The sequence below is a fragment of the Cydia strobilella genome, chromosome 25, assembly GCF_947568885.1.
Source record: "Cydia strobilella chromosome 25, ilCydStro3.1, whole genome shotgun sequence".
Lineage (NCBI taxonomy): Eukaryota > Metazoa > Arthropoda > Insecta > Lepidoptera > Tortricidae > Cydia > Cydia strobilella.
Window position 1 is genome coordinate 6,441,330 of NC_086065.1, and position 16,593 is coordinate 6,457,922.

Genomic DNA, 16,593 nt, shown 5'->3' on the forward strand with positions numbered 1-16,593 from the left:
TTATAGTTTGATGGAGTATACCGGATAATATCAATGGTTTCCTGCAGTCCCAACCTTGTGCGTTGCGGCTAATATTAGCTGTCAGTGCTGTTAATTTAACCCATATAGCTTGGTTAACAGACACGTGGCAAGTACGCAAGGTTAGGCTGTTACTATTGAGGTATACAGAGACGCGCATTCAAGGAACTTTTTTATTTGTACCTTGTCACAGTGGCTGTCAACAAAAAACCGCTAGATTTCATATTATTATTGTTACTGTGACAAGATAAAATCAGCATCAAGTAGACATCAATATATCGGGATAACAGATGTGAAAAAAGTCATGTGATCATTTTTACAAGCTTTTTATTAACTTGCAACCAACCTTGCAATGTGCCTATGTACGTATCTATGTATGTACTTATGTAACGATGTTTGTACGGGTCAAATCTTGCAAGTTAAATTTGACCCACTTCCCGACTTCCAATGAAGCTAAAAATTTGCATACATATGTAAGTCGGGTGACAATGCAATATTATGATACCATCGAGCTGATCTGATGATGAAGACAGGAGGTGGCCATAGGAACTCTGTGATAAAACAACGAAACCTAATTATGTTTGGGGTTTTTAGAATTGTCACGATGAGTATTTGTTGCCTGTGAAAAAAAAGTAGTCAGCGATAAAAGCTTGTACTAAAAATGAAAATATTGCCAAAAATGTATTCATAAATAATTTAATTTTTCATTGGCGTTTTCTATAAACAATCGTCACTTGGCTAAACCCACTGTTTACAGGTAATTTGTAGTGCGTAGTGTTGGAAAATCGAAGAAGAAATACGCATGTATATTGTTTACAACTTGCCCGTCATCCCAAACAATTGGTACAATAAAAACCCTTGCCCTCATAACCGTTTTTTTTTCACAACTAGATTAACCACCACATAGAATCCGCCTAAAATTAATAATGGACTCGAAAATAACAAGGTTTGGATCAACAATCGAAACCTTAATGCCTATACTACTGGTGAGAACCTGTAATTGAATTTTGTATCATATTTATAAAACCTATAGACATGTTAACAGCTGTTGGATCTCCGAATAATAATAAATAAATAAATAAGGAAGGTGTTTTTAGGGTTCCGTACCTCAAAAGGAAAAAACGGAACCCTCATAGGATCACTCGTGCGTCTGTCTGTCTGTCTGTCCGTCTGTCACAGCATATTTTCTCCGAAACTACTGAACCAATTAAGTTGAAATTTAGTATACATTTAGTATAGTGACCCAAAGACGGACATGTAACGTAAACAAATTAATTTTAAACACGGGGGCCACTTTTGGGGGGCAAATGAGAAAATGAAAAAATAAAGTTTTTCAAACTATATCGTGTTATATATCTAATGAAAGAGCTCACTGTGAGAATCTCAAAAATATTTTTTTTATAATTTTAGGATAAACAGTTTAGAAGTCATTCAAGAAAATAGGCAAAAAAATTATCTCTCTCTCCCCCCCCTTTATCTCCGAAACTACTGAGTCAAAAATTTTGAAAAAAATACACAAAATAGATCTTTACCTATAGATCACAGGAAAACCTACTAGAAATGTGCAGTCAAGTGTGAGTCGGACTTAATTACTTAGTTTTTGATCCGAGCCCGACGGGGTTTTTAAAGATATTTCACTCACGTTTCACATAAAAAATACATTGTTTAAATTGTGTAATGTACGGAACCCTTGGAACGCGAGTCCGACTCGCACTTGGCCGGTTTTTTTATACCGAACGAGTTACCAGATTACAAAATAATTATATGAAGGATACTACGTATTTTCTTATATTTAAGTACATATTTAAATTCGCTAACCTCACCCACTAAACTTATTCCTTTCTACCATCATAATGATCCCACAACCCCACTTCTTTAACATCAGAGTGGGATCGGTTTTCCATTAATAAAAATTTAAAGAATTTCTTTTTTGCAATAATTACGTGTCTATCTATAAAATGCGGCACAAATGGGGATGGAACGAGAGTCCGTTGCGACTGCGGCCTTGAAGAACATACTACCCAGCAGATTGTTAAACGATGCCCAGAGACGTTTCCATGGCAGCCTGGAGCACCTCTATTCCAATCTGAAACCTGACGCGATCGGCTGGCTGCGTGGCCTGGATGTCGACTTATAAGTTCTGCTTTTAGATATAATATTGCCTAAAAATGTTACGCCATACGCTTACTCACCCAGTTGTATGGAGCCCATGATCTGCGAGGACTGGATCTTCTTGTAGGTGATCTCTCCGCCTTCTCCGACGCGCCGGTGCCCGATTTTCCGGTCCGATTTGTGCACCTTGCTGATAGCACCCAGAGGGCCCACCGCCGGCTGTTGACAAGATTTTGTTTTAGTAAATATATAACCATTAGATAGTTTCAAAGCACTGGTGGCCTAGCAGTAAGAGCGTGCGACTTTGAATCCTGAGATCGCGGGTTCAAACCCCGGCTCGTACAAATGAGTTTTTCGAAACTTATGTACTTGATATTTACCAGTTGCTTTTCAGTGAAGGAAAACATCGTGAGGAAAACGGACTAATCCCAATAAGGCCCCCCTTCCCCTCTGGGTTGGAAGGTCAGATGGCAGTCGCTTTCGTAAAAACTAGTGCCTACGTCAATTCTTGGGATTAGTTGTCAAAAGCGGACCCCAGGCTCCCATGAGCCGTGACAAAAATGCCAGGATAACGCGAGGAAGAAGAAGATAGTTTCCAAAAGTAGGTATGGAGTCTAAAAAGACTAGGTTGTGTTTAGTCTATACGTGTTCTATACACTCTACGATTTCACTTACGTTATTGGGCACGGTCTCTAATATTCTGTCATCGGCGATGTTCTAGATAATAATACCGAGAAATTTTCCGAATTCCGTTGCCTATTTCGGACCAAAGGGTCAACCAAGCAGAGCTTTTCAACATTTTCAACCGCCTAATTAATAAAATATCTCTACATGAAAAAGTAAAGAGATTACTTTAATAACAAAACTTCCGTGAGACACAGACATATTATTAATATGATATTAAACATACCATGCATATTATATTAATATTATTATACATGTCGACCGTTTTCGACTTAAAATACGTGAGTGACCCGTTATTAATATGTTTAATAAAGAGATGCTTTGTCAAAAACTTGTCCAAATAAATTAGGCATATCTAGGAAATGCCTGCGTCTATTTTCAACATAGATAACAACACACAAAGAGCATCAAAGGATTCAAATGAATAATTTGTCAATAAGTCTGTCATCACATGTGATAGCTTCGCCGGAAGATGAGTTAAAATTGGCATCGGAAGAAACAAATTTAAATTTGACTTCAACGAAAATTTAAAGGAATGTCTGTGTTATTCTGCATTGGGTCCTCTTTATTAATTCTCATATTTATCCTCAAATATCTAAATAAAAATACTGATAGTGTATAAAGAAACGTAAACGTGACCTTTTCTTAATTATCATTGGCTTGTATGTAAAACATCTTTGTTTTAAATTAACTAGGTCACTTGCACAAAAGTAAGTGTGTAACAGTGAATCATCACGTCAATTGATAATAACAATGATCGTCACTTATGATGACCATTATTATTTTATTTATTTATTTATTTTATTTTATTCAGAGCCCACTGTGTCCCACTGCTGGGCAAAGGCCTCCCCCTTCTTTTTCCACTCGTCTCTGTTTAATGCTATATCCGGCCAGCCTGTCAAGAAGGAGTCCAAGTTATCCCGCCATCGCCGACAAGGTCTGCCGGATCCCCGGAGCCTCCCACTCCGTGGTTAACTTGGCTCACAAGTCATCCGGCATTCGGCAGACATGACCAGCCCAGTCCCATTTCAACTTTGCCGCTTTCCGAGCTACGTCTATTATTTGAGTCTTAGAGCGCAGCGTGGTGTTTCGGACTCGATCTCTTAATTTTACACCTAATATGCTGCGCTCCATAGCTCTCTGGCAAACCCCGAGTTTGGACTTCTGAGCTTCCGTCAAGGACCAGGTCTGAGCACCGTAGGTGAGAACTGTAAGTTCGCACATGTCCATAAGCCTACGCTTGAGTGACAGAGGTAGGTCTCCCTTCATCAGGTGTTTCATTGACCAATAGCTCTTCCAGGCGTTTTCGGTGCGTCTTTGGACTTCTTTGTCCTGTCGCGCCTGGAAAGAGACTATTTGGCCAAGATAAAGGTATTCTTGGACATATGCGATGTGTTCTCCGTTTATCTCAATCCTACGTTTTGTGCTGTTAGTCATGACCATTATGGTTTAAAAAAAATTATTTGACAACGAAAAGTATAACTTACGTATCTACTCTACACAAGATGTTTGAAAACTTACGGGGGTATGTTCTCCATATAGACACCGATACACCGAGATACTGCTAATAGTGCCTCTGTGCTGAACTCGACAAAAACCTTAACTGATTTTGATGTTTCAAATACATAGTTTCACTGTAGCATATTAAAACTTTCGTGCAGTTATAGATAGAAAAAACTTAGAAGTATCACTGAAGTTTTACCAGTTTTGAACGCAATTACATAGAGTTAGTACATTTTTAAAGTTTTTTTTTAATAATAACATTTCTCTGCTAGTATTTTGCCTACAAAGTTCGACGCGTTACTGCCACAAGCCACAATACGATAGTTAAGTCTATTTCGGGTAGTTATCATGAATTGTTTAACATGTAACCCACGAAACCAACACGAATAAGTATTCAAGTTATTCATGTGATCAATATAAGTCAATCGACTTTGTAACATTGGTTTTATCAGGGCGCGTACACACCATCGGTGAAGGTCATAGCCAAGTTGGTGTGAATTCACCCTTGCACAAGGGCGCGTCTTACATAAGGTCAGTCGGGACCAGTGCGCCATAAAGGGGCCCATCCATTACCAGTCCGTCGGACGAAATCGGCCTGTCAGTTGTTCGGAACTGTGAAATTACTGTTCTAACTGACAGGCTGATATCGTCCGGCGGCGGACTGGTAAATGAGTGGGCCGGTGCCCACCGGCCCCTTTAATGGCAAATGTGCCAGGACAACCATAGATAATGTGTTTTTTTATTAGGGTTCCGTACCCAAAGGGTAAAAACGGGGCCCTATTACTAAGACTCCGCTGTCCGTCTGTCTGTCCGTCTGTCTGTCACCAGGCTGTATCTCATGAACCGTGACAGCTAGACAGTTGAAATTTGCACAGATGATGTATTTCTGTTGCCGCTATAACAACAAATACTAAAAACGGAATAATATAAATATTTAAATGGGGCTCCCATACAACAAACGTGATTTTTTTGCTGTTTTTTTTCCGTAATGGTACGGAACCCTTCGTGCGCGAGTCCGACTCGCACTTGGCCGGTTTTTGTTTGTCCACTGTGTGTCTGAACAACGGTCTTAGACGAAAAAATCATTTGAGAATATGCAGACTTATAGCACAGGATCGAGAAAACTAGCGCTGTCTTGTGTCGGCCAAGTCTCATTTTTGGTCGCTGAGCCAACAGAGGTGTTTATTTTACACTACACATGTTTATGATAATGTCTGTAAACATGTGCATAAATGTAACCTCATAAAAATAACATTTTCCAACGGAATTCTTATCAGTGTTATCATGCGAGCGGGGCGCAGGCGGCGAAACATTACAATCACGGTCATATTTGTTGTGTGAGTCACTCATCTCGATTCATGTTTTAACTTTTTTAATACATTCTTGTTCATTAATGACGTTTAAGGTCATGTTTTAATCAAATCATAGAGTTAGACCAAGAAAAGCCTGCAACGATTTTGATAGCACACGCATTTTGAATTTTTTGAACCTATGGTTGTCGCCTGTCGCCTTAGCCGAAGCCATGAACCTATGGTTGTCGCCTGTCGCCTTAGCCGAAGCCAGTCGCGCAATGTCGTGGCCAGGGGCCCGTTTTTCAAAAGCTTGTACTTATAATACAAGCGGATGTCACTTTTTGACAGCTTTTGTTAGAAAGGGACTTCCACTTGGAGCTTTTGAGAAACGGGCCCCTGGCCGTAAGTGTTATCATAGAGTAACTTATACTAGAGCGGTACTGTCATAGTAAATTTTGTAACCCCAGTAAATTCACTGCCATCTGTCGACACACTTTAAAACTAAAAATAAATATTTATAAAAATACGATAAAATGTATTTAAATATGGATAAATGATTTTTAATATTTGCATTAATTATTTTTATATGATTTTGACCCATGTTCTTTCACTGGTATGCGTTAAAATTATAAATAACAAAGAAACAGTCAACGCCCTCTATACGAGTGTAGGCCAAAACTAGTGGCGCCATCTGATCGAGAATCAAATTTTCGTGATTTTCGAGGCACGTTTTTTTCTTAGACTGTATCCATCTAATACGGAGTTATATCTATCTTTGGTGTTATCAAGTACTTGGTATTATTAATAATAATAAATAAATATATCTTAATAGCTATAGTAATTAGATGAAAAAGCCGTTTTGCTGTTCCATTGACCCCAACCTACCTAATTGCTGTACCCACGCCTAACAATCTTTTTTTGTTAGGTCGCCGAACTCTGACACAATAGATATTTCTAGCTTCATTATTATGATCTAGAATAGAGTATTATTGTGATCGCCCGGCCGTAAATATGGTAATGTGAGGGAAACTAAGTTTATCGATGAATAATATGTTTTTGGCAAAAATTTCATTACTTTTCTTACCACAGGCAACTAATACTCATCGAGACAATTCTAAAAACCCCAAACACAATTAGGTTTCGTTGTTTTATCAGAGTTCCTATGGCCACCTCCTGTCTCCATAATCAGATCAGCTCGATGGTACCATAATATTGCATTGTCACACGACTTACATATGTATCCAAATTTTCAGCTTCATCGGAAACCGGGAAGTGGGTCAAATTTAACTTGCAAGATTTGACCCTTTTTAGGCACCCGCATTTTCACCATACAATTGTATACAAAAATTTTTTTTTTAAATCATACTGTTCGATCGCAGGCAAATGACTCTCTTACATGTTGGATTGAATTTTTATTTAAGTAAATATAATATATTGCGCCTCAAATTGTTGCCAAAGACATCCTTTAAAATTTCGAGTTTACTTTATGCAACGATTTAAAAAACCCTTGAAAACGATTTATGAATTTTTTTAAGCTTGCCAATTTGCATTTCACTTAGGTTTAGGTACTAATATAGTTATTTAAGTATTATTTTAAGTATTTTTCGGTACTAACAAACTATGCACACTTATTCGTCTGAAATAAATGCATATTTTTTTATAGTACTAAATAGGCAATGTACACGAATACTCTGCACATCATTTTGAAGCTCGATATGTCTGTTAAATTTAAAAAAGTAAACTGCACAAAAAACTGTTACCCGACTGCGACTTAGCGGTATAATTCTGAAAGTCGATTTTGTATACAATTGTATGGAAAAAATTACGAATGCCTAAATAGTTATGAGCGGAAGCCGTGACCACAGCTAGTGCAACCTAGCTGAAACGTCGGAAAAAAGGTAAAATAATGAAATTTGATCGCGTTAGACCCGGTAATGACCTAATGACATAATTAAGCGTTTATTCTTCAGAGTGGACCCTTTGCACCCAAACTAATATGCGCCGACGCATTGAGTCACAAGTTCAATGACTTCCGAATTAGGGCATAGTGTCTGAGGGGACTGGATGAGTGTGGGATACAATATAACTAAGGAAGTATTGTCCTTTAAGCAGATGTCCGATTCGATCACCAAAGGTAAAGTGGCTACATACTACTACTAAAAGAGAAAAGTGGGTGTGGTATTTCTGTCAGATCTAGCTATTTTATTAGGGTTCCATACCCAAATGATAAAAACGGGACCCTATTACTAAGACTCCGCTGTCCGTCTATCTATCCGTCTGTTCGTCTGTCTGTCACCAGGCTGTATCTCATGAACCGTGATAGCTAGACAGTTGAAATTTTCACAGATGATGTATTTCTGTTGCCGCTATAACAAATACTAAAAAACAGAATACAATAAATATTTAAGTGGGACTTCCATACAACAAATGTGATTTTTTGCCGTTTTTTTGCGTAATGGTACGGAACCCTTCGTGCGCGAGTCCGAAGTTTTGGTTGGAGTCTGCCCTTGCAAATACAGTCTTGTTTCCATGAGATTTTTTTCATAGCCATACTAACATGTAAAAGTTCAATATAATAACCACAAAATTACGTAATAACCCCCTCTAAAAGACGAGCGTAAATATACGACAGGATGGGATAGAACTACTTACCCATAATCGTGTTTTAGTGTGGAGTATGTTCACCTCTCACTGTTCGTTACGTTATTATATATATAAGCATGTATCCAACTTAATTAGACAGTATTATAATAAGCATCATACCAACAACAACTTGTGTTTCCCTTAAACATCTCCCACATCACATGGCGACCCTGCCTGCTGCGGTGTAAGTCTCATTTCTCTTAAAAGAAAAAAAATTAAAGCATTGTTGTTGTTTTTACACCATTTCTGAATTTTTGCTGTATAATTTTAACGCTTCTGATTTGACATGACTTTAATATTAATAATAACTAGGTATTTATATAGATATGTAAATTTATTTCGCATGTTAGTATGTAAGGAAATTATTCAAGTTTTTGTACGCCATCAGGCAGGGTATAGTGCTACAAATATTTATTTTACAGTACATATGGTGCTACTTTTCTGCACTAGTGCGTAAATTAGCACATTTCGTAACTATGTCAAAAATTTAAACTGCCATATGTACTGTAAAACGTTGTACGATACACGTGCGAATAGGTAATTCGCAACTCGTGTCGTTTTCTCTTTTTCGCACTTGTATCATAAATAACTATATCGCCACTGTAATCAGTTTGACATATATTCACAAATAAAAACACTGAACTTTGAACTTTATAATTTAAATAATTGCAAAATGGTCAAAGTGGATACCTCACAGCACAGCATAAGCAAAAGCTATCAAATTAATTAATTCTTGATTTAAGTCACAACTCACAATGCTGCTGGAATTAGATATTTAGTAGACTTACTGAATATCTGCTTGAGCTTGTATCAAAACTGAAATCTTTGACACAAAACTTACTACTTACTTACGTACTTATAATTTTAATATTTTTAAAGTTAAAGAAAATAAACAAATGTAACCTTAATAGAAAAATGCACGTAAGATAACTGGTGACTCCCCCATATCAGTTAACTATCTAACGGAAAGTACCGATCAAAACAATAATTAAATTGTATAGATAATCTCTATATTATCTGGGTGTCATAGGATATAATAACTTGTCGAGCTGCCATCCCTTATGCAGTAGCACGTGAAAGTCGTGAAGTTTCAACAACATGTCGCAAATAAACTTAATTCTTGTTGTTAGTGTGTGCCTCTGTAAGTATTTTTTTAAATATTTTTACTTTTATTATTTTTGTACATTTTTAACATTGTTAAAGATATGTATTTATATATGATGTGTTTGTAATGTCTGTTAAATAAACCGGTTTCTTCGACGAGCGACGAGAGTGACGAGACGCCCGGCCGACCTGGTGGTGTGCCACGTAAACATAGACACCGACATAGGAAGAAACCGGTTTTTATTGTTCTAAATCGGTTAATATGACAAGAACTTTATGGAAATGTTCTTCTAAAAACCGGTTTAAAACTAACAGGTTTTCGAGAAAACCGAAATTAAAACGTTTTTCGTCAAGTACACAAGGTTTGGAAATTTAACTGGTTTCATATTTTGTTAGTTTCAGTGTGCGGGAGTGCATCAGTAGCGGAAACCGCAGTGGACTCCAGGACCACGCGGCTAACCAATCCCAGATACTTCCAAACGTCGTGGTGAGAACATTTTGCCCCGACGGCCATAAATAATTTAGGACATTCATACATAAATTGACTAAGCCCCACGTAAGCTCAATGTTTGTGTTATGGGTACTCAGACAACGATATATACATAGTATTATGTAATATACAAATATTTAAATGCATAGAAAACACCCATGGCCCAGGAACAAATATCTGTGCTCATCACACAAATAATTGCCGGGATTCGAACCCAGGACCATAGGCTTCATAGGTCTAATCTTAAAATCACTTGGTCTGGAAAGCAAAGTGCTGAAAATGGCACGTTTCTTTGTGTTTGACTACATAAAAATAATTAATGTTCCTTGTTCCTTGTTTCTTGTTGTTATCGCGTTACCAAATCGCGTTAGATCCGGTAATGACATTAATTATGTGTACAAAACGCGAGAGTGTTATACATAAAAATAGTTGTTAACACATGTTCAATTTTATTCCCACACACAAAACCGCAAATTAATGTATGTTCGCGATAAACTCAAAAACTACTGAACGGATTTTCATGCGGTTTTCACCTGTCGATAGAGTTATTCTTGAGGAAGGTGTAGATATATAAATTGTTAACCTGTGCGAAGCCGGGGCGGGTCGCTATTATACCCAAAAGACTGTAATTATAGTATGAATTATCTCAGATGATTTTTTTCGGGCTCGGGCCCTAATCTGTTAAACAAAAGGTATTGTTTCCTTTATGCAGTGGTTTCACTGCCTATGTTTAATAGCCCCGACATAAGTAACGGGAACAAGACCGTTTAAAAAGCAAATTTACCATTATATTTATATTCGGAGCCCATTCGGAGATAACACGTTTTGTCATCTCCAAAGAAAAAACCACCCTGACTGTTCTCTGAACGATAGTTGATTTTTAAACGACATGGTTGTTTTGGCACGTGCTGAAGACCGCTCTAAAAAGAAACAAAGACTTTTGTTTAACAGATTAGGGCCCGAGCCCGAAAAAATCATCTGAGATCTGTTATTAGAACACTAAACATTTCATTTATAAGTTTTATAACTATAACATCACAGGACAAGCGGCTTACTCATGGAGGAAATTACAACCACATCTGGGGAGGCGACTGAAATCGGCCTGACTGGCTCTGAAGATGTGGCCATTGTAGTCCACGGTCGAGAAAGCAGTGTCTACGGTGATTTTGTAGATACTCTCCGATTTTGTAAGTACCTATTGTTCAGTGTGTTAAATGCAATGAGTACAGTTATGATTTTGATTCTTAGGAAACATTATGTGTAGGAACAAAAGTTAAAGGGTCCCCGGCAAGCTCGGCCGAATTGCACCTTCCCATACAAACGTTGTTCCGTTCTCATTTTAAAACTACGTGTTGGATTGTAATGAAACTTTGTACATACAATGAAATGAGGTATATCTAGGTCTGTAATTAGAATTAGTTTATATTGCGCCAGTTTATAAAACAAACGAAATAGAGCAAAAACAAGTTTTGTATGAAAAACTTATATTCGCTGTATTTTTTTTACTATGGTATCTGAAGCTACATAAACTAATTACAGGCATAGATATGCCTTATCCTATTGTAAGTAGAGAGTTTCAGAGCAATCTAGCTAGTCGTTTTAAAATTAAAGCGGAACTACGTTTGTATGGAGAACCGAGCTTTACGGGGACCCTTCAAAAAATTCTCATAAATTCTCACAATCTTTATAAGTTCAACCACCATTCGTAGCTGCCAAATTTCGTCATTTACTATTATAGAACTCAACTCCAACGTGACATACCGTTCCAGTACCCCTAGTGTAAATTTCATTCGAAAGCGTTTGCGTTAAGTGTCTTTTGGAATGGGATTTTGAGCTTCCAAAACGTCCCTCTTGGCGCGCTGTTCAAAATCCTATACAAAAATATACATAACGTAAACGCTAGTCACGCTATCAAATTGAAATTAACACTAGGGGTCCAGACTGGAACATTCCGAATAAGCATTTTCTTTTTATACTTTTTGCTAAAACAAGAAAACAAACTTATAACAACAAGCTCAAGAACTGGCTGATAGATAAAGTATTTTATGATATTAATGAATTTTTTGCAAGTTAACAGACACCTATGTATATATAACGATGTAAGTACTTAAGTATAAGTTTAGTTTTAAGATAGATAGATTGTCTACCATAATTGTACGCCCTAGCAGGCAACTGTTGATACTTTATATTTTTAATTACCACCTTTGTGCGTACACAGTTATACAATAAAACATTATTCTATTCTATTCTATTCTAAAGCTATACAAATGTCATTTTGCAGCGCTCGCTTCTGCAGACAGGACTATGGTTATCATCATGTTGGACTGGAGCTATCTCTCCTATTCTTCGTACGAGCAGGCCGTGGCGGTCGCACCCTCAATGGCTACGCTACTAAGAACCTTCATAGGGTCGATAGCCAACTTGAATCCAGCTCGCCTTCACCTCATCGGCTTTGATCTGGGAGCTCACATCGTGGGTATAGCCAATCGGAACGCTGCCGCTACTACTCGTGCCGTTAAGATAACAGGTGCGTTAGTAGTTTTGCCACGGCTCATGGGAGCCTGGGGTCCGCTTGGCAACTAATCCCAAGAATTGGCGTAGGCACTAGTTTTCCAACTACTAGGCCTTATTGGGATTAGTCCGGTTTCCTCACGATGTTTTCCTTCACCGAAAAGCGACTGGTAAATATCAAATAATATTTCGTACATAAGTTCCGAAAAACTCATTGGTACGAGCCGGGGTTTGATTGAACCCGCGGCCTCCGGATTGCAAGTCGCACGCTTTTACCGCTAGGCTACCAGGTGCCTAGGTGATTAGTAGATGTATAGTCTATTTCATTAGGTAATTAAATGTGTTTTTACATTTTCGGGTACTCGAAACATGTCACTTTACCAACCAAAAAGAAAACTGCCTGGATCCGCCTCTCATCGTTCTGGCTTTAACCTATTTTATTTCAATCGTGTAATGGTTTCAGGTTCTTTACTAGGGCGAATCTTTCCATAGATTTAAGCGTTAATTTTCTTAAACATTTAAGTATTTTTCGAGCTTCATGCTTGTCTCTTCTTCCTCGCGTTATCCTGGCATTTTACCACGGCTCCTGGGAGCCTGGGGTCCGCTTGACAACTAATCCCAAGAATTGGCGTAGGCACTAGTTTTTACGAAAGCGACTGCCATCTGACCGTCCAACCCAGAGGGGAAACTAGGCCTTGTCGGGATTAGTCCGGTTTCCTCAAGATGTTTTCCTTCACCGAAAAGCGACTGGTAAAATATCAAATGATATTTCATACATAAGTTCCGAAAAACTCATTGGTACGAGCCGGGGTTTGAACCCGCGACCTCCGGATTGAAAGTCGCACGCTCTTACCGCTAGGCCACCAGCGCTGCATGCTTCGAGCTTCATGCTTGTATGAAGTTATAAAATGTTCCATTGATGTTGTAGCACTGAGCCCCGCTGGTGAACGTTGGGGCTCTGGCTCAGAGCGTCTCAGGGCTAGTGACGCAACCACCGTCGAAGTAATCCACACCGATATAAGAGGAGCACGAGCCTTTGGCACCGCTGACGCCCTGGGTACCGTGGACGTCTACCCGAACGGAGGGACAAGGCAGCCTGGGTGTGCGAACAGCGACAACTCCTGCCACCATAATAGGGCTTGGCAGTTGTTCGCGGCGACCGTGGACACTGGTGGACACTTGGTGGCTCTGCGGTGCGACACGATGACGCAAGTTACCAACAATCGATGCACGGGGACGCCGCCTTTTTACGTGGGAGCATTGGAGCTTATTAAAATGCAGTAAGTTGAACTTTAGTCTTTGTAGAGTATCAATATAATATCCGTTAGTGTAAGGCCTGAGTGGACGCTCGCTCGGCTCGGCGTGCAGCGTGGCGTCGGGCTCACAAGTGATGTGAGCAGCGTGCACTAAGGCCTTTTGTTCTTATTTACTGACAATTTGGTTTGACCAACTATTTTTAATCACAACTTGTTTTATTACTTTCAGGAGGGGCCTTTATCGAGTCAACACTGGAAACACTTACCCTTACAGTGCTTAAATGTGTCAAAGTCTAGTCAAAGGTCCCACTTTGTCGCTTATCATAAGGACGAGATTTGCTTGTATCTTAATACGAATAACCTGTCAATGCGTCTTTATGGCAAGCGATAAAGTGGGACGTTTTACCAGCCTTAGACACAAATAATGGCATTAACTTAAAGTACTTCCGAAAGACAGTAAATAAAGAAATTGAGCAAATATTGTATTTTATCACTGATTCCTTAAAAAGTCTGTTATACATAACTTGACGTATTAATTAACTTTTCATATATGATGCAGATTATGTTTCAGTGAAATGTTGGCTGTTCTAAATAAACTCAATGTCGGCATGCTTATAAGTTGAATATAGGGATAAACTTATCTGTGCTAAGCATACCAAATCACTAAAATAAAACAAAGTCGCTTTCCGCTGTCTGTCCCTATGTATGCTTAGATCTAAAAACTACGCAACGGATTATGATGCGGTTTTTAATAGATAGAGTGATTCAAGAGGAAGGTTTATATGTATAATTTGTAAAGGTTTTGTGTAAATTAGTTGAACTACCCGTGCGAAGCCAGGGCGGGTCGCTAGTGTTATATAAACCTAAATAGCAGCACAATGTTAAAATAAATTAGAAATGCCGTGTTTTAATTAATTTCCCAACTGGTTATGCAATGTAAAAATACTGATTAAATCAATTGATCAAGCTTGAGTAATCAATGTCATAAAAAAAACATGCGTTTTGTAATTACTACAAAAATGGAGGCGATTAAGTAATTATGTTTAATAAAAATTATAAATCTTGAATTTTTTAATGTTCGATCACTACATTTTATAAAACTAACTAGCGACCCGCCCCGGCTTCGCACGGGTAGTTTGACTAATTTACACATAACCTTTACAAATTATACATATAAACCTTCCTCTTCAACCACTCTATCTATTAAAAAAAACCGCATCAAAATCCGTTGCGTAGTTTTAAAGACCTAAGCATACATAGGTGCAGACATACAGACAGTGGAAAGCAACTTTGTTTTATACTATGTGGTGAAGTCCCCTGCTGCATCTGTCTGTTTGTGCGAATATATGTTCGTGATAAACTCAAAAACTATGGAACGGATTTTCATGGTATCTGACAGTACCAGTGGTAGCAGTAAACTGACTTTTTGTCTGTATAATTTGCAGGTAGTTTAAAAAGGAGTCCTTATAGGATCACTCATGCGTCTGTCTGTCCATCTGGTCTGTCACAGCCTCTTTACTCCGAAGCTACTGAACCAATTAAGTTGAAATTTGGCACACATATGTAAGTCTGTGACCCAAAGATGGACATGTAACGTCTACAAATAAATTTGAAACAGGGGCCACTTTTTGGGGGTAAATGAGAAAATTAAAAAAGAAAGTTTTGCTAACTATATTGTGTCATATAACTCATATATCAAATGAAAGGGCTTACTGTAAGAATCTCAAAAGAAAATTATATATGGGTCTGAAAAAAAATAAAAAAACAAAATAGTTCTTTACCTAAAGATGACAGGAAAACCTATTAGATCATTTTTTATTATTGTTAATTGCTTTACTATTTTACTTTATTAGATCATTAAGATCATTAAGTAACCATTATAATCTTACTACTACTACTAACCCTACTTACTACCCCTAACCCTACTACCCTACCCTACCCTACTGGGTGTTTGTACTAACCCTAGATTTAAGTATTAGTATGTATGTTACTAACACATTATGGACTTTTGTTCGAAATAAATTATTATTGATTGATTGATAATGAGTAATTTGTTGTTTATGCTTAGATCCAACAGTGTGTCACTCTTCTGAGAATTACTGCACATATTGGTTCAGTATGTAAACTATGACACTTAACTATTTTTAAAATTTTCAAGACAAAACATCATTTTAGAATAATTATAAATAGTGTGATGGTAATTTACTGTTACCTCCATTTGATAAAGAGAAATCTTTCTTATTTCATTCTGCTGTCTTTGTTGTGACAGTATAAAAATATTATAACAACAAATCGGCATTGAACTCATATTTAATAGACGGTTAATGAAAATCGCCCTAATTATGTAAATTACTAGCTACACCGCCTCACTTTCTCTCAACATCTCTCTCACTCACTTATGAATGAAAATAAACGTAACGATACAAATATATGCAATACTCACGTCGTAGGGCACCATTTTTTCAGCCAACGACACCCTGTCTCGATCTGAAAAGCAAAATACAATACGAAATAAGGACACTGGATTCTTCACTAGGTACAGTAAACTGCACTGCACTTCACGAGAGCGATCGGACAGGATTAAGCAGAGAATTATTAGATTTAGAAATTATGTACCATCATCTTCCGACACCGACGGCTGGGCTATAATTTCGGACTTTTTTATCCCGGATTCCATCACTTCTATATGATCCGTGTCGCCCGAAGCCATTTTTGTTCCACTGTTACACCCCCTATTTTGAAGTCACTATAGTTAATCTTTGCACAATATAATTTATCATGGCTCACATCACACTTGCATTACTAACACAACGATTCACAGTAATTTAATTAGAAAAAATCAATTAGTTTACGCGAAAAAGCTCGCCCAGTTACATCCGTCTGACACGACCGTTCATATTTAACTGGGTTGCCGTACTGAAAAAATGACCATACCATAGACTATAGAGTTCTTGGCATAGTGTTGTCAATCGATATTTAC

General features: G+C 37.9%; 1 pseudogene; it reads right to left on the reverse strand.

Moving 5' to 3' along the window:
• Positions 1-16,538, reverse strand: part of LOC134752630 (uncharacterized) — a 75,143-nt pseudogene extending 58,605 nt beyond the window's left edge.
• Between the last annotated feature and the right edge of the window lie 55 nt (positions 16,539-16,593).